At 35.9% G+C, this 26,301-nt stretch overlaps 1 long non-coding RNA gene across 5 annotated transcripts in view; it reads left to right on the plus strand.

The window, feature by feature from the left end:
* LOC111098330 overlaps positions 1–24,343 on the plus strand; it is a 36,736-nt gene extending 12,393 nt beyond the window's left edge. For all 5 annotated transcript variants that reach the window (XR_005367943.1, XR_005367944.1, XR_005367945.1 and 2 more), the window contains 2 exons: positions 23,383–23,466; positions 24,075–24,343. This is a non-coding gene — a long non-coding RNA (uncharacterized LOC111098330). The remainder of the gene's footprint in view (positions 1–23,382; positions 23,467–24,074) is intronic.
* Positions 24,344–26,301: the final 1,958 nt, after the last annotated feature.

The raw sequence follows: 26,301 nt of genomic DNA on the forward strand, positions 1-26,301 counted from the left end.
TTATAAATGATATTATTTGAAGCTCCTTCTCTCTACATGCTTATAAGGAATTTTTCTAATAAAAATTAGCTGAGGAAAGTGTGGAGGGCTTACAAAACACAAAGGAAACATGATTTAAAAACTGTAAAACATTTGTACAAAGTGGTGCTGCCCAAAATGTTGACCACTTAACACTAGTGGTACTTGAAATCACTTTAGTGGCCTATTAATGTAGTATTAAGTAACTGGCTTCAAATCTTTTTGAATTCAGGAAAGAAAACATCTCAGTCTGTTGGTAGTCCTTAGCACCTTGCTAATACTCTTAATCATGTTTTTATTTTTTATAAAAAATGAGAACTAGCTTTTTACATGCAAATTGCATGCAATAGATTCTAGCTAAAATGTAATAACTATGTTTAAATTCTGGCAATTTTCATAGCTTCTTCCATTTATAAATAACACTGACCTTCTAGTGATGTAAAGTTCCTTTATCCTAAAAAATTATTAATCAATACAAATAGCAAAAATCGTGAAATTAGTACGCCTAGGAAATTCAGTTCTCTACATTTGTACTGTAGTCACAGCCAAGATCTGCCTCTCTTTCTGGGGGAGGAGGGGAAACATGCATTTGTACACTTTTCTTTTTTTTTGTTGTTGTTTTTTTTTTTTTTTTTTTTTTTTTTTGTACACTTTTCTTAAATTAGCTATAACCTGTCTTATTTTCCTGCTTCAAAAGTCTGGACACTCAAAGGTCAGTGTATCCGGAGGTGAGTAAACCTTGGGAAAACATTAATATTATATAAAATAACTAAGATATGCAGACTCCTGAAGAGAAAAAGTAGAGGTAACCAGGAACTGGAGAGAAGAGGGAATGGAAGTTGTTGTCTAATGGAAACACAAATTTTGTTTAGGATGATGGAAATGTTCTAGAAATGGATAGTAATATACTATATAGAAATATACTTAATACCACTGAAATATATACTTAAAATGATTAAATCAGTAAATTTTCTGGTATGTATGTGTGTTTTAACTACAAATTTTTAAATATTGCAATTTATGGCTGTCATTATTCTTGGTGAAAGAAATCTTAGTGAATTGATGTTGGCACAAACTAGTGACGGGTCACACCCTACCATTAGAGTTTAGTGAAGCTGATGCACGGAATGTTCTGGGCACTCAGAGGCAACAAGGAATCTGCGGCAAGTCTAGGCTGTGGCTGAAGATCAATAACCTAGTGATTCACTATATTGGATTCCAAGACAAGAACAAGGGACCCAACTGTGTAGGCCCAGGCAAGAAATCAGACAGCGGGAAACATGATCCCCCTTGTCCAGTTTGACTTCCCTGAACTCTGTTTCTTCTCATCAAGGGCATAGTGACTGATTGCCTGCTCTTAGTGACAGGAAAGAAGTGGGGTCAAGGTCATGGTATCTGGATCAGGTGGCATGATAGGTAGAATAGGGTAGCAATTTCATGTCCTTTGACCTTGTTTCTAACACCAAAATTAATAAATAGGAACAGAAGTCAGGTAGACCCTAGCAAATATGACATAACCCGAGATATTTAGGAAAATCCTAACAGTTGAATGAATTAAGATTTTCTTCAGATAATACAAATAATGAAGTAAAAAATTTACTAGATTTGAAAGACACTGGAGAGTGTCTCCCTGCTAAATGAAATCCTGCCAGGAATTTTTCCTGTTGCCCTAGAACTGTGGCTAAGTCTAAAGCTGAGATCATTCTCTTAAAAGCTATAAATAATTAGGACTCAAAACCTTCGATGGAGGCTTACTAAAAAGTGTAGAACGAACCTTACTACCATCAACCACAATCCCAGAAAAACTCTTCTCTTCACCTCACCTCACCAAAGGAATGGGTGCGGGTGAGGGGAGAAACTCCAAGAGAAGAATTTGTAGAGATCCATAAGGTGCCTTAAAGAAGGAAAAACTGGCATCGAGATTCCTGACTGGTGTCTTGTCCTTTGTTGCAGCTCCTTTATAAATTTGTGCTGCCATTGGAATAAAGCATTTGAGACAGTTCTTAAGAAAGTTTTCCATTGTTCATTGGGGCATCTGTAAGATACTAATGTCCATTTCTACTCTAGAAATGACTAAAGATATGAGTCAAAAAACCACTGAAAATAACGTTTAAAGATACAGTATAGCTGAGAAGAACATGAGTACTCCTGGCTCCAATCTGATTCTTCATGACCTTAAAGGCCATGGTAGGATGTTTGGGTTTCATGATTCCATATAAAGGAGTGACAAGTGAGAGGAGAGACAGAAGAGTGCAAGGCTACCTAGGAGGTTGCTGGGTGGTAGATGTACAAACAGAGAGGAAACTGAGAGGATGGACTCCTAGCCAAATTGAGGGAAGTCTAGTTTGCCCCTCTATTCCTCACAATGAAAGGGAGCTGGGTGAAGCTGAACATTATCCCAAAGGAGGTACACTTCATATACTTGGAGATCATCTCATCCTCTGGGGCACTGGCCTCAGATATGAACATGCTGAACTAGAGTGAGTCCAGTGATGCCTCCTCACCACAACCAATGGACCATTCGTGTAGAAGGTGGATGCTTTCCCTATCTTTCCACCAGAACTAGTTGTGCCATTTCCCCTATTTCTGTTATGTTCAGAGTTCTGACTTCTACTACATGGGGGAAAGAAAAGAGATTGAAGGGTGCTTGGTTGGCTCAGTTAAGTTTCTGCCCTCAGCTCTGGTCACGAGCCCAGGGTTCTGGAATTGAGCCCTGCATCGGGCTCTCTGCTCAGCCGGGAGGCTGCTTCTCTTTCTCCCTCTGCCCCCCACTCATGCTTGCTCTCTCTTTCTCAAATAAAGGAATAAAATATTTTTTAAAAAGAGAGATTGAATCAGAAATGAGACTGAAGTTTTAAAACTGGGCTACATTTCAAAACCTGAAAGTAACCAGAATCTTATGGAATCCATCCAAGATGTCCATTTGAATTCAATAGAACATAGTTGAAAGCAGTGATGGGGGGGGGAGGGATACGTGATACTATTTTAAATTATTTATTTGTAAATTATTTCTTTTATTTTTGAGAGAGGGAAAGAGACAGCATGGGGAGGAGCAGAGGGTGAAAAAGACAGAGAATACTCAATCAGGCTCCCAAAAGAGCATGGTGTCCCATGTAGTGCTCAATCCCAGGACCCCAAGATCATGATCTGAGCAGAAACCAAGAGTTAGACACTCAACCAACTGAGCCATCTAGGCACCTCGATACTATTTTTATTAATAACACACTGAGCCAAGGCAGCCCAATTAACATACAAAGTCAAACTATATACATAATTTTATATCATGATTTTTTGCTTAATAGGAACTACAATAACAACATCTATCTTAAAAAGTCTTCATTACTATCATTTATGATAGTCTCATATTTCCACTTTATATATATGTCATAATTTACTTAACCATTATTCTGTTATAGGACATTGGTGGTGTTTCCAAATGTTAAGGATTGAATTGTAATACTTATTTGTTCCTTTAATGTGATTATTATTATCATTATTAAATATCCACTGATCTGTAGACCAAAGTGATTCTAACTACCTAGTAATTTGTTAGAAGACATCTAGGAGTTGTGATGAAGTGTTTAAGTTGGCAGCATTATACGTTTCATCCTTCTGGTGTTTGCCAGTTAATTGGAGCCAATGACTATAATTCTACAGGGTATAATATATCCCTGCCTTCTAGAGTATAAGCACCACAAAGGTGGGAGTTCATCTCTGTTTCATTCTCTGCTATATGCCTAGGACCTAGAATAAGGCCCAACAGAGAATAGGCACTAAAAAAATACTTATAAACAATGAAAGCAATTTTGAGTAGGCATGGGATACAATTACTCCTCAATTTCTCTTTGGTTTTTGCAGAGTGGGTTTATTGGACTCACATAAGTAGGTGGTTAGGGCAAGAATGGATCTAACAGAAGAAATAATTAGAGGGTTCAGGGCATATAGCAGAAGATAGAGACAAGAGGAAGGGGGAGCTCTGGATCCCTGGTATCTGAATAAATATTGATGCAATCCTATGGTTTCATTTTCATTAAGATCTAAATTGATGGGATCCCTGGGTGGCGCAGCGGTTTGGCGCCTGCCTTTGGCCCAGGGCGTGATCCTGGAGACCCAGGATCGAATCCCACGTCGGGCTCCTGGTGCATGGAGCCTGCTTCTCCCTCTGCCTGTGTCTCTGCCTCTCTCTCTCTCTCTCTCTGTGTGACTATCATAAATAAATTAAAAAATAAGAATAAAAAAATATTTAAGAAAAGATCTAAATTGATTAATCCAATCAGTAAGACATCAGGCTCATAAGATGCCTGAAACCAAGCAATGGATATATGGGGGAAATTATTCCTAGTGTTGCTAAGTGATGAATTGCACATAGCCGTCTAAGCCCCAGCCTCTCGGAGTCTCAGTAAAATAATGGAAGATCCATTAAATAAATTTTTGTTTTTTTAATTTAAAGATCAAGAACATACCATTAAGGGAGGATGCATAGAATGGAGATAGCAACTGACCACATGTTTGAGGAAATCCTAGAAAATAGAACTTAAACAGGATCAGACTGAAGGGACACACAGAGGAGTGAAACATTACAGCCCAAAACTTTCTAGGGGAGGCCCAGAGAAATTCCAAGTTCAGAGGCAGCATTTACAAGAGTATGTTCAGCATGGGAATATCATCAGCACAATTATTTAAAGAAGTGCTGAGATAATTGGGTCCTCCCTGCTCCCCTGTCCCTCTCTTTCTCTCTTTCCCCTTGGTTTACATTTCCCAACTGAATCTATAAACACAGCCTAGAAGAGCTAGTTTTTAAAATGAAAACAATGAGACAATATAAACATAAACATCAACAATTTAAAAGTATAACAAAAATAGGGAAGAACAGAGGTGGAATTGTCCTAATTTCTTCATCTTTCATAACAAGTTAATGAATACTGTCTAAAATCATTAAGTCAAGAAACAGAAGTAAAATGTATTATTTTAAAGAATAACCACTGGGGCACCTAGGTGGCTCTGTGGTTGAGCGTCTGCCTTTGGCTCAGGTCATGATCCTGGTGTCCTGGGATGGAGTCCTGCATCAGGCTTCCCATGGGATCCTGCTTCTCCCTCTTCCTATGTCTCTGCCTCTCTTTCCGTGTCTCTCATGAATAAATAAATAAAATCTTTTTTAAAAAGTAAAGAATAACCACCACAAACAAATGAACAAACAAAAGTCCCTTAAAAATATTCAATGGGCATGATTATCTGATGAAAATGATTATGTCTGGGGACTGAGACTTGGCACAGGAAATAGGAGGAGGGGCTAAGTAGGTGTTCCTCATGGACACATTTGTATTCTTTTAAAGGGCTTCTATGTTTTGATATTGCTTTAATAAAAACAAACTAATTTTTTTTTAAATTTTTATTTATTTATGATAGTCACACAGAGAGAGAGAGGCAGAGACACAGGCAGAGGGAGAAGCAGGCTCCATGCACCGGGAGCCCGATGTGGGACTCGATCCCGGGACTCCAGGATCGCGCCCTGGGCCAAAGACAGGCGCCAAACCGCTGCGCCACCCAGGGATCCCAAAAACAAACTAATTTTTAAATGGAAGTTAGTGGAACGTGTAAAATGTTATATTAAAGTGTCAATAGTGGTTGTTTTTGAATGATAAGAATTAGGGACAATGGGGAAGGTGGATTCTACAATTCTACATTTTCCAAGTTTCCTATCTCCATTATTTCTATAGTAGAAAAAAGTATTAAAAGATGTCATGACCATGGGTTTGCTGTAAAGTATTACATATACAAATAAAGAATTTAAAACAATATTTGGCTGAAAAAAGGAGAATCAAAGAGGCCAAGAAGGAAGGCTGGACTTTACAATCACTGGTATTTGGAAGAAGCAAAAGTTGGAACTGAAGAGACGAAGCTGGTACCACTTTCAGAAAGGAATACATTCTGAATGTACACTAGAATGAAAAGTTTGACCAGCCACAGTGTTTACTGAACCACTCCTAAATTTTGCCCCACTAGGATCCTGTATATCTAGATTTTTCTGTATGATGAGGAGCACACATATCCATTTTTCCTCTAGTATTTATTGCAACCAGATAAAAATCTGACCACTGCAGAAATCACAAATGAGATTTTTCCCATTAGGACATACTCTACTTGAAGCTCTTCCTTCCTGATTTTGCACTTGCTAATCATGTCCCTAAAAATCAGACATGATTTTATGCTGTTCTTACTTGGTCAAGGAGTCAGGGCCATGCAGGCTGTTGAGTTCTTCTGTAAGAAGAACCCGTCACATATGGTGTGGCTAATGCAGAATATGATCAGAAAGTAACTGGTTACTGTAGAAGGTGCATCTGCAGAGCAGCCTCCATGCTGGCACAACTATTAGGGCCTTCAGCAAACCTCCATTACTTGTACTTCAATGTCATGACCATGGCATCTGTCTCTGTGCCTTTCTTTTAATACTTTTTCTGCCAATGTCTCAGAAGAGCATATTTCTTAATGCAACAGTCAGCGAAGATTTGCTACAAAAGTCAGTGTCAAGGATGCAGTTTTAATTGAACATCGAAAGGGTAGCATGACAGTCTATTACAGAGAAAGAATCCCTTCAGAAATATCCACATTTCGGGGTACCTGGGTGGCTCAGTGGTTCAGTGTCTGCCTTTGGCTCAGGCTGTGATCCTGGGATCAAATCCCACATCAGGCTCCCCGGGGAAAGCCTGCTTCTCCCTCTGCCTATGTCTCTGCCTCTCTCTGTGTGTCTCTCATGAATAAATAAATAAAATCTTTTTTTAAAAAAGGAAATATCCACATTTAAAGGAGCACTGATGAAGGTCATTTGAGAATTTTTGTGCTATGTTTATGAAATTTGAAGGATTTTTATTTTTTGAAGCACCTTATTTTTCACTGATCCCTCTGGTGGATTTTTTTCATTGCAGGCCATACTTAAACTATGTACAGGTTCTTTGGAATAACAAAGCCTCATCCTCAATTCTTTACTATATAATGGAGCAGTAGAGGCTATTGAAATATTAAGGGAGCCATGACTGTCTTTCCAGGGGGCTATCTAAAAGTCAGCTGGGATCTATTTTGGCCACAGTCTTGCTTCTCAAAGTGGGGTCCATGAACAAACAATGCCAGCATTGTCAAGAATCCGTCAGAATCTCAGGCCCCTACCCAGACCTACAGAATAAGAATCTTCATCACAGGTGATTTGTCTGCACAATAAAGTTTGAAAAGTACTGGCTTGGGAAAATTCATGGTTGCTTTAGGAATATTCTCAGCTGTCAAAACAGAGACTTTATATCTTATAAATTTCACAATTAACTTCTGAGCATGCTATAACAATTACTTGATATTCTAGATAGGTTAGATACTTCTCATAATGCTTGCAGTATTTCAGATAGCAGTTACTCTAAGCATTGGATGCTATGCCCTAGGGTGTAGAATCAACCCCTTCACTGTCTTGGAAATTCAGACCCTTTTAATTGTGAAAGCAATAGACCAGAGAGGATTCCATCTCCCGAAGAGTTTTTCATAAGGAAGCTGGTCTTCAGTAATTGCTGGAATTTTCCTTTGAGGAGTATTTACATGTTCTGCACAGCCAAATGAAGAAAGAAAATACAGAGTTCACAGCTAAAGCAAGTCAAGGAACAAATTAGTTTCAGCATCTTATCTGCCATGGTCTCTGAGTTTATACGTGCTAGTTCTGATGTTACTCTGATCCAAAATACAAAGAAGGAGAATGGTGTTTGTATGTTTTCTTACACATGGAAATACTTTGCAAGTCTGAATTCTAATGAACCTCTGCAAAATCACAACAGAACCTCAGTTTTAGATAAGATACTCACATGTTCAAATGAACTTCATGAAGAATGAATTTATCTTCTCAGTGAAAATAATCCATGCTTGTGGCCCCGTGAATAGGAGGGACCCAAAAATTTAATGTGTGTTTTGGCTTTGATTTGTTTCTTTGTTTTTTTTACCACTTGGATGGGCATGAAACATGATGTATCAAAACAAGAAGGGCGATGCTTGTAACCATGATGGACAGAAACCATTAGTATACTGAAGATCCTGGGTGACTTAATCTCATAAGATTGAGCCATTTTCTTCCCTTTCCACTATGTATTTTTTTTTTAAGTTTTAATTTATTTATTCATGAGACACGGAGAGAGAGGCAGAGACATAGGAAAAGGAAGAAGCAGCAGGCTCCCTATGGGAAGCCTGATTGCAGGACTTGATTCCAGGTCCCCGGGATCATGACCTCAGCCAAAGGCATAGATGTTGAGCCACCATGTGCCCTATGTATCTTTGATAATGTATAGCTTTCTGAGAAAATTAATATGGTCTGGTCCCATTTTTAGTTTTTTTTTTTTCCATTCTGAAGAAATACTATAGTTGTTGTTCACAAACTATTATTTGATATGTCATCACCTATTTTTTTTTATCACCTATTTTTTAATGGTCATTTTCGTTAGGTGGTCAGTTGAGTGCGCTGAGAAACTCTAGCTCATGAATACAATTCTCAGTGGCCTTTGGAGAGGAAAAGACCTATCTCTCCCTCTTACTTCTCCTGTTGTAACTACAGTAGTTGTATTAACACTATGTCATTATAATGGTTTTCTGATGTATAAAAAAAATTAAATAGGAGTTTCTAGAAGTGTCCAGTAGCTTTTTTATTTAAGAAATTCCAGGGTGGGAGGAAGATGTAATTTTTAAGTTATAAAGTTTGTACTGGGGGATCCCTGGGTGGCTCAGTGGATTGGCGCCTGCCTTTGGCCCAGGGCGCGATCCTGGAGTCTCGGGATCGAGTCCCGCGTCGGGCTCCCAGCATGGAGCCAGCTTCTCCCTCCTCCTGAATCTCTGCCTCTCTTTCTCTCTATGCCTATCATAAATAAATAAATAAATCTTTTAAAAAAAATTGTACTTAGGACATAATATATGCAAAAATATTAAGAGAGCCTTTCTAATCTTCATTTGACATTCTACTGACAGTCATTTGAGAGTTCTTGTTTCTGGAGTATTCTTTGAAATTCAATAGAGGATTTATTGAGGAGTCTACAACAGGGAATAAAGGATGGTGACTTGAAATTTGTAATTCAAATGTACCTCTCGATCCTGAAATTCAGTCAGTTGGAATATAAGTGAAAAATATAAAATTTAATAGCTTTCACATTGTAAAGTGGTGTGGTTAAGAGCGCAGACTATGAAGTCAGAGGTCAGAGAGACTTGGCTTTGTCATTCAGAAGTTGCAATTTGAGGCAAGTTACTCAATTATTTTACTTCCTTGTCTGTAAAATGGAAATCATAATGCCCACTTCCTCAGATTGTCTTGAAAGTTAAATAAGATAATTGATTGGCAAAATTCAAGGCTAATGAATGTAGGTATTATTATATCATTATTGTATACCTGGCAATATCAAGGTAGACAGTGAGATAGAGATTATTATATAGACAAGTATGACCTTTACAGATATTGTCATTATATATCTGCCAATATCTGGCTAGATAATGTAAAAGACAAGATATTTCATTCACGGTAGTCATATTCTGTGACCTACATAAAGAAAACACTAAAAATATACCTTGTCCCTGGAAAAGAAAACTGAATAATTTAAAGGTGTTGAATCATCCCAAATTGAATTAGAGGCTCACTGACATTTCAAAACCATTTCTTTAAGTTATTCAAAATAATCTTAATTTTTCTAAGATGAATAAACACCCAAAGTGAGCTTTAAAACTGGAAAATGATAATTATGAGGAGAGAAATTGTCCAGACATTAAAACAGTACTGACACACTATTAAAATATATGATAAAGTAAAAGTCCCAAGTCAAAGAAAAAAAAATTATTCATTAAGTGATCCTGGGAGAAGTCCTGGGCTTAGAGATCTTTATTTATAATTGGGACTTTATACCAGTTCATTAAATATATACCAACTGAATTTAAGAATTAAATTTAAAATTCAAAATATAAAAAGTAAGCATAAAATTAAAGTAAACGTTTATCAAATTTCTGCAAAGAGGAAAGTTCCTAAGATCAAAAATAGGGGAAAAAGTCTCCACTAAGCCAAAAAAAAAAAAAAAAAAAGAAATGAAAAGAAAAGAAAAACCCAAAAGGATATATGATTTATAGATAATTGCCTAAAGAGAAATTAATGCATATTAACAAATGTGGAATAGCCTAACATCATCAGAAGGCTTTAAAATAGTTAGATCCAAGTAGATCCATTTTCATTTCTCCAATTATTTCATATTTCAAAAATAAAAATGCTGATGGCCTATAAGGAGTTAATTAAAAAGGCATGCTCAGAACAAAGCTGGAGTTATCAAAATCTCAAATTTCAAGATACACTATAAATGTGTAGTAATTAAAACAGTATGGTACTGGCACAAAAATAGAAACCTAGATCATTGGAACAGAATAGAGAGTTCAGAAATAAACCCATGCTTTTATGATCAATTAATCTATGACAAAAGAGACAAAAATATACAATGGGAAAAAAAACAGTCTCTTTAACAAACGATGTTGGGAAAATTAGACAGCTGCGTGCATACAAATGAAACTAAACCACTATCTTACACCATACACAAAAATAAACTCAAAATGGATTAAAGACCTAAATGTTAAACCTGAAAGCATAAGATTCCTAAAAGAAAACATTGGCAGTAATTTTTTTGACACTGGTCATGGAAACATTTTTCTAGATATACTTCCTCTGGCAAAGGATGCAAGAGCAAAGTTAAACTACTGGGACTACACACGATAAAAGGTTTTTGCATAGTGAAGGAGACCATAAATAAACCAACAAGGTGACCTGCTGAGTGGGAGGAGAAATTAGCAAATGATGTATTTGATAAAAAGTTAATATCCAAGATATATAAAAAAATTATGCAACTCAACACCAAAAATACCAATAATCCAATTAACAAATGGACAAAGGACCTAAGTAGACATTCTTCCAAAGAATACATACAGACGGCCAACAGATACATAAAAAGATGCCCAATATCACTAATTATCAAGAAAATGCAACTTAAAAACACAATGAGATATCACTTTATACCCATCATAATGGCTAAAATGAAAAACACAAGAAATAAGAAGTGTTGGCAAGGATATGGAGAAAAGGAGCCCTCGTGCCCTGTTGGTAGGAATGCAAATTGTTGTGGCCACTCGAAAACACTATGAAGGTTCCTCAAGAAATTAAAAATAGAATTACCGTATGATTCAGTAATTCCATTACTGGGTTTTTACCCAAAGAAAATGAAAATAGTAATCCAAAAAGATAAATACACCTCTATATTTATTGCAGCATTATTTACAATAGCCAAGATATGGAAGCAACCTTATCCATCCATAGATGAATAGATAAAGAAGATGTTGTATGTCATATAATGTGAATTATAAAAGAAGAATGAACTCTTGCCATTTGCAACACCATAGGTGGACCGAGAGGATTTAATACTACGTGAAATAAGTCAGAGAAAGACAAATGCCATATGATTTCAATCATATGTGGAATTTAAGAAACAAAACAAATGAACAAACAAAATTAAAAAAAAGAAACAAACAAAAAAAAGCCAGACTCTTAAATAGAATAAGCTGGTGGTTGCTAGAGGAGAGAATGTGGGTGATGAGTGAAATAGATAAAAGAAATTAAGAGTACACTTGTCATCATGATGAGCACTGAGAAATGTAAAGAATTATTGAATTATTATATTGTACACATGAAACTAATAGAATATTGTATGCTTATTACACTTGAATAATAATAATTTAAAAGGCACACTCATATTAGGTGGAAGTACAAATTGGTTTAAACCTTTCTGTTAGTAATATATAAAAAGTCCTAAAATGACTGTATTTCTTAACCTAATAATTTCACTTTTAAAATTACTCTCCTTGAAGAAATTCCTAAACACAAAAATTGTCATATGGACACAATGATCACAAATTCATTTATAAAGGAAAATTGAACATAGCATAAATAGTAACATATACTATTAAACTTTGGAAAACATTTAAAATGTTTATAAAATTTATAACAATGAGAAAATACAATAATTTTTTCTAAAGAAATAAACTTCCATACAAAAGTATAATAAAGGTGCAAAAATGTTACCTTTGTCTTTGGATAATGGAACTACAATAATTTGTTTTACTTATTTTCTACTTATTTTTTATTGATTTGTCTATCATGAACATATTTAACTTTTATGATTAAAAAATAAAGTACTTTTGAAAACTGAAAACATATTTACTTTATAATAATTTATGTACTTCTGCTTATGTGAGAAATATACAAAATAGTGGTAGTCAATTTATATTTCTTCCTAACCACATGCATAATTATAGACTCCTAAGTGTCTGAGTAGAAGGATATATACATTTCAACAAACTTTGATTAAAAAATGAAATTTTTTTTAGTTTTAATCAATAGATATAAGGGGTACACAATATTCTTTATAATACCTTATAGATCACTTCAAAACTAACTTTTGATAAATAAGATGATTGGGGGAAGAAGAAGGAATACAGAATTAAAACTATGGGTCATATTTTAATTTCTATTAAAATTAATACCTACCTATAATTTTTTTGCCTGTTAAAGTCATGATTATTTTAGTGGCTCGTGACAAGAAAAATTAAAATTTGTGACTAAGGAGAAGGTACTGAATTATCCAAATTATCAAAATACTAAAGATTCAAATTCTTATTGAGCAAAAAAAAGCATCTAGCATAGATTTTCAAAGAACATCTGTACATGAAAAAAATGTGTGGAACTATTAATAGATATATGAGAAAACTGGAACTATTCCACTGGGAATGTTGCCAGATTGTCACAACCATTACCATTACCATGTGATGGGCTTCCAAAAGTAATTATGTTTGGAATATTTACATTTGGACTAAATGCGCACTGGAGGAAAGAGCATTGTAATTAGTAGCAGATTAGCTTGCTAGGGTACAACCTTGCTTCAGCCAGCAAACATTAGATGTCCAGACAATATCTTTTTTCTAAGTAAATTTTAATATTTTATGAGACAATTATTCAGGTATATGTCTCATTTCGCATGCAAAACTTTTCCCAAAATGCTTCCAGGGAAGAAGTTACCCTGATTGCGAGGAATTTGGAATTAATCAGGCTGGAATGGAAAGACTATTATGTATATTACAGTTTATTGTTTGGACCTCAGTGATTTAGGACTTGTGATCTTTCAGATCTGACTGGGGTCTTGTTTTTCTTGGAATCATCAAGAAAGAAAATATTTGTGATGCAAATTAATATCATAAATGAGAATCTCCTAAGAGAGAAAACTAATTTAAACACATCAGCACGTTGTTTTGCTGAGTGTCAAACCAGTTTCACCTCTTTCCTTGCATGTGTCATGCAAGGGAGGAGGTACACAGTCATGGGAAACAAACTGGTGAGAGGATGTGCTAGAGCTTGCTGCTGTAGCTCCTGTAGATAGCTCCGCTCCAGAGATAGATCAGAAGTTTGGGCACAGGCCATCTATACAGAAGGGTCAACCGCTGTAAAATAGGCAATGGTTTCGGGCTTTGCACACATAAGGATAGCACTACAGCCTGGTGTCAGGACCCATTTTCTGTAATTGCATAAGCACGTAATGTAAACGTGATTTAATAGAATTCTTTTTGAAAGGAGGAAGCCATTTATTTGAAGGCATTTATTTTTTAAGGGTTTTATTTTTTTATCTTTTTAATAATAAGTTTATTTATTGGTGTTTCAATTTGCCAACATACAGAATAACATCCAGTGCTCATCCCGTCAAGTGCCCCCCTCAGTGCCCGCCACACAGTCACCCCCACGCCCCGCCCTCCTCCCCTTCCACCACCTCTAGTTCGTTTCCCAGAGTTAGGAGTCTTCCATGTTCTGTCTCCCTTTCTGATATTTCCTACCCATTTCTTTTCCCTTCCCCTCTATTTGAAGGCATTTAAACCACAGAATCTATTAACTAAATATAGTGATATGTTTACTTAAATAAAAACTCTATATAAGTTTTCCATGAAATAAGGAACATCCCTAGTTGACCTTCTGACTAATGATGAGACAGCTGTTGCACAGCAAAAGAAACTGAGGTGAACCTATAAGATACACTCTTGGTACTTTGAGTGTTTTTTAATTTAACTCGTTATTGTAAAAATGTTCACACATGCAAAATAGATTAATGAATCTCTATGTAGTTATCAACAAGTAAAAACATTTTGGTGTCACAGACTTTGATTAGAATTACTACTGCAGGGCAGCCGGGTGGCTCAGCAGTTTAGCACTGCCTTCAGCTCAGGGCGTGACCCTGGAGACCCAAATCGAGTTCTACACCCGGCTCCCTGCATGGAGCCTGCTTCTCCCTCTGCCTGTGTCTCTGCCTCTCTCTCTCTCTGTGTGTCTCTCATGAATAAATAAATAAAATCTTAAAAAGTAAAAATAAATCCTTACTGCAGAGGATGTCTGTCTCTTTCATCTTATTATCTAGAATACCAAGCACAGTCAAGACACATATGTCGATGAATGATTTTATGAACAAAGTTCATACTACAAGAAAATTAAAGGATTTAGTCCAGAAAGTTGTAATAGGAGAAAAGGACAAAGGAAGCTGCTAGAAGAATATTGTACTCTAACTGGTAGACCAATTTGATGTAAGAATTGTTAAAACGAAAGTGTGAAATAAAAATCACAATCCAACCCTACACTCAAACATATACAAAAAGGTAGGTTGATTGAATTTCAAGGGCACAGATCAAAAGAAGAAAAGAAATAAGTCAATATATACCTATTTGGATCTGTAAAAGAAGGGCAAATCAGGAATGAGGATTGATTGGTAGAATAACAGTATATTGCAGGTGCAAAAAGAAGGCAACTAAGCTGAAAGATGCAGAAACAGCTAGAGATAACTGAGATAAAAGGAGAAGACAGAAACACTGAAGGGAAATAAACAGGAGGAGCTCTGTCTAGTGAAAAACCCTGGAATCACAACATTCCAGTAAGCAGAAGTACATCCAGTGCCCAGATGTTGGTGTCTAATGTCATGCTGTGCTGAAAGGAACCAAGGCTTCCCAAAGGATTGGTGGATTCCCGGGACTGGCATGTGGCTACCATATTAGATAGTGTGGGGTTAATTTATTCTGCTTTGTTTCCCAGGACCCAGGAAAGTTATGCAACTTTGCTAAAGACACACAGTTTAGAGGCAAAAATCAAAATTAAAGTTCACATCATCTGGGGAACCTGGAGCTCAGTCAGACTCTTGATTTCGGCTCAGGTCATGATCTCCAGTCATGAGATTGAACCCCACATTGGCTCCACGCTCAGTTTGGGATTCTCTCCCTCCCTCTGCCCATACCCCACCTCACCCACTCATGTGCTCTCTTAAAAAAAAAAACCACACACAAAACCTTTCATCTTCTGATTACTTCCTTTACTCTGTCATATTACTTATAATGTATATGTTTATGTATATAATATTTATTTTATTTACTAATATTCTGTTTTATATTTAGTTTATTTTAATGTTTTATATTTAGAGTATTTTATATTTATATTTATTTATAAAAAATAAATACACTTTTAAATGCATATTTATAAGTCCCATGGGAACAGGAATTTTTTTTTCTGATCCACTGACACTTTCCCAGTGCCTAGAAAAGTGATGACATAATATATTAGGTGCCTATGAAATATTTGTCAAATGAATGAATGCAGGAGCAAACAGTTACAAGATGTCATCATCATCAGCTGTATGATTATTTTAACCAGGCTATAAGCTAAGTAATGCAAGTACTATGTTTTGTTCACCACTCTATCTTAAGTACCAGAGCTTGGTCTCATATCAATAGTTAAGTAATTTGTTTGAAATATTTATGAGATGTGATTTATTTGGACCAAAAATTTAATTTTGATCAGAGGCAGCCTGATGTGGTAGGAAAGAGCCCTGGACCAAGATGGGTGGTCTGGTTTAGGATCTCAATTCTGCAATTAACTAGCTATGTAGCTTTGGATAATACCCTTCAGTTCTCTAGGCAGTGCCAAAATGAAAGGTTGAACCATATTTCAAATCTCCAGTTCAATTCTAATACTCTAAGATTATACTCTAATACTCTAAGATTAATACCCTTGCCAAAAAAATTAGTGCATGAATGCATGACATTCATCTGAAAACTCTCACTATATCACATAGATCATAAGGGAATCAAGACATAAATTTGGGTTACAAGTGCTCTGGGCAACAATTTCCAACATCTAGATCACAGAAGTGAAATGTTAAAAAAAAACACTTTGGCAATGGCATAAAAGAGATTTGGTAGCAAAATAATCTGGCTCCTGAAGCTAAAGGTGAAATGTACCTTATTGCAGATATTTCTTTCAATTCAGAACATCAGAATATGGAGAGTTGCATAATGTCACTTAAGTATATGGTAGGGTATGTGACACAAAAGGTTAACTATTATAACTGGCTAAATTATTTTCTGCATAAAACTGGCCACCGCTAGTAAACTTTACTTAGTCATCCCTTCCATCTAGATATAGCTGTAAAATCCATCATAGCCAACAGTCTATATTTTCAAGGAATTCCTCTGGTATGCTTATTGTTTTCATACACTGCCCACCACTACTCCCAATTTGACCTGATCTTGAATGGAAGAAATATTAATGACTCATTAATTGTTGTTAGTGAGCTGACTTGAAATGCTATCATATTTAGAAAATGGCGACAATTTGAAGTTTGATAGGTAAGTTGGTACAACAATACAAATTGCATTTTTTTAAACTGTTTTCTTCATGAGTTTCAAGATTTCTTCTATTGAGGTGAGCAAACTTGGGGGTCAGAATTCAAATTTTATATTAAAAATAGTCTAGGTTCTTTTGTTGAAGTTTGAAATATGCAAGGTTAAATGGTGACAAAATGAAGGGTGGGCATAAACAAATTTTCAGAAAAGGTTATGATGTTTATTCCTCCATGGCTTTCAATATAATTTGCCCTCTTCTTGCAATGAGTTTCCTTCCCACTTGACTATCTGTAAAATCCTGTATATCCTTTAAATCCAAACTCAGGCATCACTACATGTTATATATTGTTTTTAAAATTTCCAGCATGACCATGACCATATACCCATGACCTTGGAAAAGAAGTCCCACATTGACCACTGACTTTTGACTTGGCCATGTGACGTGCTTGTCCAATGAGAAAATAATAAATGTGACACAAACTGAGACTTAAAAAATGATTGCACATTGAAACTTACTTTCTCTTGCTGGTTTTGGAGCTCAGAAACAATGTAAAAAAGCCTAGGCTAGCTCACTTCATGCTGGAGACACATGGCTGTTGCCCCTGTTGCTTTAAGCACCTACCATATATATGAGTGAGGCCATTCATAAACAACTAGATCCCAGTGACATGCCAGGTGAATGTAGATGCATGAGTGAATCTAGTAGAGACTATCTATCAGACATGAATATCTAGATATATCCAGCCAAAATTACTAATCTACAGATTTGTGAGCTAATAAATAATTATGCTATTAAAGGACTATGGGGGGGGTGGCTTGTTAAAAGCAAAAATTAACTGTTGTAAAAATTTGTACCTCTAAGTGGGGTGTTGCCAGAACAAATTTCTAAAATGTGTCACAGTCGTAGCAAGTGGAAGCTAGGAAAGCTGTGGACCAGTGTTGTTAGGAAAGACAGGAATAGTAGTGAGAAAAGTGGTAGCAGAGGCTGGAAAAATGTTGAGCAGACTCTGAGTAAAGGCTGAAATGACATTAAGTAAACAGCTATGGCAGGCTGATAAAAATGGTGACCCATGTGATATATTAGTGAAACAATTTTTACTGCTGTCACCTGTGGTACCTTGGAAGATAGAAAATACATCTGAGAAACCTGTGGATGTGACTAAAGAGATTTCTAAGCAGTGCCAACAGGTTTGTAGTTGCTGTATATCAGAGGGAGATGAGTTCAAGTAGGAACTGTTCATAAATAGAATTTAGGAGATAATGACCTTAAGACCGTCGAGTATAAAACTATAGTTTATTCATTTTTAGATTTTTTTAAAGATTTTATTTTTAAGTAATCTCTATACCAAACATGGAGCTCCAACTCATGACCCTGAGGTCAAGAGCCAATGCCCCTCTGACTGAACCAGCTAGGCATCCCTCAGCTTTTTAAATTCTTTAAATCCAACATTAATTTGTACTTTTCTTAAGCTTGCAACTTCTGTTTTTTTACTAATTCTGCCATAATGTTTTGTTAGAAAATGTGAATCTCTGAGACTGCAGATGAGGTACTCTGAGCCGAGAAATTTGCCCAATTGCACAGCAAGTAGTAAGGCTGAGATCTGACCTCGAGCTATCTGGATCCCAAATTAGTATTCTTTTCAGAACACCTTTTCTTCTTCCCTTTTTCCCAATATTTTTTCAAAAAGGAGAACCTTCCAATGTATGGTACTTAAAATATATACTATATTTTCATTTATAAGGATTCTCAAAAAATACACAAGTTTCACAAAAGTGAATCCTTTTAATATTCAAGATGGGTGATAGAATGATACATTATGTATGAAGGGTAGAATATGCTTTCCACTTTTGTAGTTATAATAGAAGGAAATTATGGTATCCCAGCAGCTTGTGCTGTGGAAGGTGGACTCTCTTTGATATGTGACCCGTAATGCTCTCCCGGTATATCTCCTGCTGCTTCTGGCTTAACATCTTCCTCTTTTTCTGGATAAGCTTTTTCTCCCTTTTTATTTGGAAAATTCCCATTTAGATTAATGAAATGGAATTTTCCTTGGCAGGAGAACAAGGAAGAAATGAATTTTTAACAACAGGGGGATATAATATTAAACCTACTTAGGAAGGGAAGAATACATTCAGTTAGGATAATTGCTCTTTGTTTTTCCCCTTCCACAAAGGAAAGAGAACTCTATTATTGGAACAATTTATATGTTACTTTTCGTGGAATTAGAGAACACAGGTGATAAATTTCCTTAAGCCCTCATTTGCTGAATTTCATCATAATCTTCATTCTCTTGAAATTTGGAAAAGAAAAAATTCTCTATTTAAAACATGAACACATGATAATTAGGACTCCTACAATGACCATTATGCTTGGCAGAAGAAACTTTAAAAATATAAAACTGCACTGTATTTTATTCCATATTAAATTTCTTAAATTCAACATTAGTTTGTATTTTCCTTGAGTTCGCAAATTATGTTTTTTTACTACTGGTGCCATGTTGTTCTATTTAAAAACTAATCTTAATTAAATGTGGTTGATGCTTTGTCATTTATCAAATATTTTAAATATTGTGGAACAAAGAGAATTAGAATACAACCTCATAGTTTACCGTATTTGGTATCATTACAATGCCTGATTTCTCAATAGAGGCACTATTTATTGGCATTTGGGGCAGAAAAATAATTCCTCATGTGATATTGTTCTAAGCATTGCATTAGCTTGCTGCCCTTGGTCCCAACACAGTAAGTGCCTGTGGGGCCCCAGAGTCATTGTGATAAGCAAAAATGCCTACACGCATTTACAAATACTCTGGGGGTATGTTATTGTCCCTAATTGAGTGAGATTCATTGGTATAGGCAAACTTAAGAAAGCCAAAACCTTCTCCTTCTCCCCTCTAAATTTCTCCCAACTGATTATGGAATCTCTGGGGACATCTTACCTGTACTCACAAAATAGTTATCTTTACTCCCTCATGGCAGCAGCTAATTTCCTCCTTCCTGCTTCAACTTTTTGCAATGATGTCCAGTTCATCATTGCTGGTTATTTTTCCTGCTCTAGCTCTTTCCAGATAGACTTCGGTATAACTTGCTTCTCAGAACTTTCATGGTTCCTTGACATTCGTATAGTTAGTATTAAGTGAGATGAGTGGTATACCATGGGTATACCATGGTGAGTTTGGGGGTGAGGAGGAAGGTAGAGGAGCAGTGGAGTTGCCTCTCCTTTCATTCCAGAAATTGTGTTCAACACTCCCATCCCTCAGAATGAGTTAACACTGCAAAAGCATCTCATTTGCCTACCAGATTTTGGATTCCATGACAGCAGGGACTTCTGAGGAACAATATCCAGCTTATTGCTGGTGCTCAAATATTTGAGGCTTGGAATCATATTGAATCTATCCATTAAACCTCTGGAATTGAGCAGCAGCCTCTACCAATCTCTAGGTACATTCAGAAGTGCCCCATCCAAACTGAACCCTATTTAAATCTTCAGGCTAAGAGATCCCAGGATAATTTTAGTTTTTAAAAACTTAGCTGACATCTCAACTATGTTCTCATCTCACACTTCTAATTGCTTCTATTTTTCTGTCATTTCAAACTTGGTATGTCCAGAACAAAAGTATTATCATTCCCTCAACTCTGCTAGAAAGTCTTTCTGACTTCTTGATTTGTGGGGGAAGGGAGAGGAAATCAGCAGTTTAATGACACTTATGTATCCTAGGTGAGAATATTTGAGGTAATCTTTGACTCTTCCTTCTCTTATTAGATACTAATTATTTTAATAATTCCTTTTTAGTGACCTAATATGTCACCGATTGCATTGATTATTTGATAAACAATTCTTAATTTGCCAAGTTATGTTTTCTTCACTTTGCCAGATATGCCTTTCAAAATTTTATTGCCTTTAAACTGGATTAATCCACTACCTTGTGGTTCAGTTTCTCCTCTATTCACTCTACTCTCTATCTAACCTGTCAAATGGATATTCCAGTGGCATGCCATATATACCTTCTGTACCTATTTGGTCAACTAATCCTTGATGTCACTCATTTTACAAATTATTTATTGGATGTCTACTATGTGCCCAAACTTACTCTTCTTTTCCTTATTTTTAAAAAAATCCTACTTACTATGAAATTTATCCTGATTACTTCAATATGCACTGTTCTCTCCTTTCCCTGAACTTACTCCATTATAGCTCATAGTCAGAACTAAAGTTTGGAATTTTATTTTTTATCAATTGTTTCCACAATAAATTATTAATCCTTAGAAGGCCTAAATCATTTTCATGTTTTCTATAGTATCTAGAATAGGGCTGGATACATTATAATTGTTTATGAATAAATACTTGTTCACTGATTTATTGAAAACAGATTCTCCCAAGATGGACCTAATTAAAAAATGAACTAGCTGGGATAGAATATATATCTCTATTCATTGATCATGGCTGGTTTCCTAGAGGTTATAATATTCCATGTTTTCTTTTTTTTTTTTTAAGATTATATTTATTTATTAGAGACAGAGAGAGAGAGAGAGATGCAAGCTCCACGCAGGGAGCCCGACGTGGGACTCGATCCCAGGTCTCCAGGATCAGGCCCTGGGCTGAAGGCGGCACTAAACTGCTGAGCCACCGGGGCTGCCCTATTCCACATTTTCTAAACAAAATGAAATCTCGCTATTTAAATGTCAGGATTGATGCTACCGAGTTAATGTTTTCCTATGAAATGGTTTAACACTAATTTGTACAGATTCAGCCTGTTATGGAAAAATTATAAGGAAAGAAAGTAAGCCTGCGAAAAGTTTATTGAATCGTTTTTGTGAAATCTGATAAGCTAATGGCAAAATTTATACAACAGAGCAAGAAGAGCCAACCAGGAAGAAGAATAGTCAATACACCATTGGAGAAAAAAAAATGTGCATATGGGGATGGAGAGAATTTGCTCACCAGATTTCCAGGATTATTTAAAGTCTCACTACTGTGTTACTAGTGCAGAAATAGACAAATATACCAATAAAACAAAAATCGGAACCTCAGAGGCAGATCCTCACATATATAAAAGAAGTCAGAGCTGTAATTTTAGAGTAGTGAATAATAAAGCCTGGACAATCTTCTTCTATAGGGGCCTACATCATAATCAAAGAATAAATTCCTGATGGACTAAATATATATAAAATTTTTAACTTCCTGAAGAAAATATAGATTACCTTTGCAAACTTGTGTTACAAAAAGGACCAAAAAAAGGGCAGAGTCTATAAAGAAAAAGCTAACTAAAAGTCTATTAAAATGAGAACTACTAAAAAAAATGAGAACTACTGTTTACTGAGAGATACTATTTTAAAAATGTGAAAAGACAATATATATGTAAGGGGACTATATTTCCAACATATATTAGAACAAAGTGTTAGTATTCTTTATACATATATAAATATTATATATAAAGATATATATTCTATATAAAATATATAAAATTAAATATATTTTATATATAATTTATATATAAATATATATATTCCCCAAAAACCTACATTCAAACTAATAGAAAAATGGGCCAAAAATAAAGTAAGATGCCAATTTTACAGAAGAGAAAAAACCGATGATTTGTAAACATCCTTATATGTCCAGTTTCACTCATAATCAAGAAAATGCTGAAATACCTTTTACACCCAAAAATATTGGCAAAAATTGTAAAGCCTGAGCAATCAACGTGTTCATGAAGATGAGGGACAACAGGAACTCTTATATATTGCTAATGAGAGTGAATTTGTTGAACTCTCTTTGAGAATGATTTGACATTATCCAGTGAAGTTGAAGCTGCATCTACCTCATTCGGCTCTAGATATCTATCCTAGTCTAAGGAAACTCATGTATGTGCAAAAGGGTGAAGGTACTAAAATATTCGTTGCAGCACTTGTTTTGACCAGCAAAAAACAAAAACAAAAACAAAAACAAAAAAACAACTAGAACCAACAGAAAGGACAGATGACAAGAGGCTGGATAAGTAAGTCGTGGTAGGTATGTACAATAGAATACTGAATACAGAGCAGTGAAGACCAATGGGCTGTAGTTTAATGTAGTTTAATGCATGAAAGAAACACAACGCTGATGAAAGAGAAAGTGATAGATACATAGATTGCAGTTCCACTCATATAAAATTCAAACACATGCACCCAACTGAACAAACATGCTATTTAAGGATACATGGTGTTTTTTAAACTACAAAGAAAAATAAAGAAATGATAACCCATAATTCAAGATAATGGTTACCTAGGAAGCAAGTTGTTGAATAAGTTGAGAGGGATGGTAATGCTAGGCAGGGTTACAGTTTTCTTTCTTATGTTGAGTGGTGGGCATATTTATTTTATTTTTCTTGTTCATATTATACATATGTATATCATATTCTTTGTATATATGGAAATTATTCAAAATGAATTTTTGGTTACCATGTAACAGGTGTTCAGCTAAATAACTGTGCTTCTGGTTGTGTTATGATTCTAACGGGGATTTATTTATCCAAATAGTCTGGATGTATACCTACAATGGTCACTTTAAGCATAATTTCTTTTTTGTATGTATGGTTCCAATGACTGTATATGGACAGAACTCACTCTTTATAACTCTATTTTCCTTCGTAGAGAATTTACACCCAAACTCTACAGAATGAGACTTTAAGTGGGAACATGCAGAAAATCAGGATAATTTGGCTGATATTGAAGGCGGTGGGTATTTATATTAGCCCTGTGTAAGACTAAATTGGGAGATTTCTTGCCCTGTGCTAATGGTAATGGTCTATATGTCTACAAATTTAAAATAACATTCTCAAAAATAATTCCCTCTCCCCCTCCATTTTTATAACTCCCCCCACACTAAGTATCTTTAGGAACATATGGTCGTTCCCCAAAAAAAGCCAAATGAATATCTGAAACATTAATGCGCTGTGCTGCTATCATCACAAGAATAAAGAAAACTGGGACTTCAACAATCTCCTAACACAACCACTGGTGCTTGCCAGTTCTTATATCAAATAGAAATCCTCACTTAGGGGAAGGATGGTTGCACAGTGACTAAGCAGACAGGATGGCAGGTGTGAGTCAAAACACTCTGGGGTGCTAGCTAGCTCAAATCACTCTGTATTACTCACTGCTGGAGAGAGAGGGAATCAAAAAACAAATCGCCCACTGGACGAGGAGTAAAATGCTGAAAACCCAACTAATGGAAATATAAAAGGTGGAGGAGGCGGTTTTAGGTGTTGTTTTGTAACTTCGGAACCAAATTTGTTGATCTTTCTCCGCCTTCATCTGACTTAAGCCTCTCCCATCTTTCCCAGCTCCCTGGCCCGGCGATGCACAAGGAGGTTATTGTTTCTCCACTTTACCGCCCGTGCGGAGCTCGGGCTGGGATCACCTGTCACAGAGCTTAGCGGCCGCATTCCTGGAGCGCAGCGTCCCAAGGCCAGAGATGAGACGATGCCCGCGTCCTTCCCGGGCCGGTGGCCGTGCTGGTTCGCCGCATCAGCGACCTGTTCCTGGGAGTGACCTAATATAATCAGTATGTGTTAGACACATGCTCAGAATAAAACAAAGCCTCAACCACTCTTCCTGATTTGCATAACTGGTTTCCATATTGCCGTCATAAAAAGAGATTAGTTTTAATGAATATGAATGTAATTATGGAAAAAGGGCCCTAGGTGGAGCCTCAGTACTGGTGGCGACAAATGGGATAACAAATTGAAAATAAAATAAATCAAAGTCCTCCCGACGTACCAGAAGGGATGATAGCATTTAATAGCGTATGCTAATGTCGTTATTCTTCTAGCATAGGAAACAGTTGGATATAGAAATGTGTGTTCTGTTTAAGAATAACTCTCAAAAGAGCACATTCCCCAGTGTTCTCTCTCGGCGGGGGTCTCGACAAGGCGGTGCTGGGGGAGAAGTGTCCTCTAACCTGTTAGCACACTCCCCTGACCATCTCTCCTTGCTCCTTATAGAGACGCCGCCACGGACTTATTTATTTTTATGGTACAAAATCTCACATTATAAGAGCAATAATCAGAATTATTTTTTAAACGATTTGCCTTTATTAGATTAAAAATAGAAACCGTAAGATGTCAAAATTATTTTTTTCTGGTTTTTTTTTTAAAATCTTTGTCACCATTGCTAAAGAATCAAGACAGACTTTTTAGATTTCGAAACTTAATTTTATCATAAGGAATTTATGTAGCACATAAACAGAAAAACTAATTTGTGTTCATTGTCACATTGTAAAGATTAGTGATGCGAAAGTGAGATTTGGAAGATTTTGATGGATCACCCCAAACAATATCAGAAAGCAGTAAAAAAGTGGAAAACGTGAGAATACCTGTCTAAAATGCAGGAATTCTTAACATGGGGAGGGAGTTCTTGGGTAGAATATTTTGGCTATATGGATAGAATTCATAGCATCTATACTGACCTTTTTATTTTTTATTTTTATTTTTTTAATGGGTCCTCCAATATTTTTTTATTTATTTTTCTTTTTTAATAATAAATTTATTTTTTATTGGTATTCAATTTGCCAACATACAGAATAACACCCAGTGCTCATCCTGTCAAGTGCCCCCCTCAGTGCCCGTCACCCATTCACCTCCACCCCTCGCCCTCCTCCCCTTCCACCACCTCTAGTTCATTTCCCAGAGTTCGGGGTCTTTATGTTCTGTCTCCCTTTCTGATATTTCCCACACATTTCTTCTCCCTTCCCTTCTATTCCCTTTCACTATTATTTATATTCCCCAAATGAATGAGAACATATAATGTTTGTCCTTCTCCGATTGACTTACTACACTCAGCATAATACCCTCCAGTTCCATGTCAAAGCAAATGATGGGTATTTGTCGTTTCTAATGGCTGAGTAATATTCCATTGTATACATAAACCACATCTTCTTTATCCATTCATCTTTCGATGGACACCGAGGCTCCTTCCACAGTTTGGCTATTGTGGACATTGCTGCTAGAAACATCGGGGTGCAGGTGTCCCGGCGTTTCATTGCATCTGTATCTTTGGGGTAAGTCCCCAACAGTGCAACTGCTGACCCTTTTAAAAACAATCTTGTTATTTTGTTTATTTTGATCTTTCGGACTTAATTTTGAATTTTTAAAATACTGCTTTAATATGTCTTGATAGTTGAGGGATTTGGTGCTTGTTAAATTCTGTATCCAACTGTGTTTGCTTCACTCACCTCATTGTAGTCCTGACCCTAATCCATAGACTATTAATATTTTCACAAACTTCTAATTGAAACTTAGCATTTCCTTTAACTTGGGCAACAAACCATAATAATATAAGCATTATTTGTGACTTTGATGACACTACTTTCCAATTATAAGTTATATCTGTGGTACATACATCTTGTCGGTACCATATATGTGGTATTATATATCTTATTAATGCCTTAATAAAGAAGCAGACACTAATATGCCACAAATTCATTTACTTTAATTACTTCATTTACTTTTTGTTACTATATTTCAATATAATGAGTTTCTTTTATAGTCTTACACAATTTATTTTATTCAT

Source organism: Canis lupus, chromosome 12, assembly GCF_011100685.1.
Source record: "Canis lupus familiaris isolate Mischka breed German Shepherd chromosome 12, alternate assembly UU_Cfam_GSD_1.0, whole genome shotgun sequence".
Lineage (NCBI taxonomy): Eukaryota > Metazoa > Chordata > Mammalia > Carnivora > Canidae > Canis > Canis lupus.